Here is a 958-nt window from a genome sequence, read left to right on the forward strand (position 1 = left end):
CTGATGATGAATCTGTCTTCTTAATGACTATCCAGCCTCCCATAAAAATCACAAATTTGCACTAATAATAATTAATACAGACAGCTCTTGTTAACCAGCCTCGAGGTTCTCGCGAGACCGCCTCCTCAATACCAAGCGCCTGTGTCTGGCAGAGCCGGTGTGAGACAGAGACAATCCTTCCCAGCCGCCGGGATAATCAGGAGTTTTGGCTGGCCCTTCGAGCACACACCGAGATAGCGAGGAGCCAGACGAAAGGCAAACTATGGCGCTGAAACGGATTAATAAGGAATTTAGTGATTTGGCCCGTGACTCTCCAGCACAATGTTCTTCAGGTCCAGTTGGGGATGATATGTTTCACTGGCAAGCCACAATTATGGGAAGCAGTGACAGCCCATATCAAGGAGGTGTATTCTTTTTGACAATTCATTTTCCTGCAAACTACCCATTCAAACCACCTCAGGTTGCATTTATAGGAGGATTTATCATCCAAATATTAACAGTAATGGCAGCATTTGTCTCGATAGTCTAAGATCACAGTGGTCTCCTGCTTTATCTGTTTCTAAAGTTCTTTTATCCATTTGTTCACTGCTATGTGATCCAAACCCAGATGACCCCATAATGCCGGAGATTGCATGGATCTATAAAACAGACAGATAAGTACAAGAGAATATCTAGGGAATGGACTCAGAAGTATGCCAGAATAACCTGCATTGTAGCTGGAATAAACTTTAAATTACTGTTCCTTTTTTGATTTTCTTATCCAGCTGCTCCCCTATCAGACCTCATCTTTTTTAATTCTATTTTTTGTTTACCTCCCTCCTTTCATTCACATGTTCATCTGAGAAGACTTAAGTTCTTCCAGCTTTAGACAGTATCTGCTTTTAGAAACTGTAAAGTAGTTACAAGAGAAGAGTTGCCCAAGATTCAGAATTTTTTAAAAAATGGAGTGTGTGTATTA

General features: G+C 41.2%; 1 pseudogene; it reads left to right on the top strand.

The window, feature by feature from the left end:
- Positions 1–262: 262 nt before the first annotated feature.
- LOC148777308 (ubiquitin-conjugating enzyme E2 D3 pseudogene) lies at positions 263–751 on the top strand (annotated as a pseudogene).
- The last annotated feature ends 207 nt before the right edge of the window (positions 752–958 follow it).

This window comes from Moschus berezovskii, chromosome 7 (assembly GCF_049115385.1).
Source record: "Moschus berezovskii isolate FMDL1 chromosome 7, NW_MosBer_1.0, whole genome shotgun sequence".
Taxonomy (NCBI): domain Eukaryota; kingdom Metazoa; phylum Chordata; class Mammalia; order Artiodactyla; family Moschidae; genus Moschus; species Moschus berezovskii.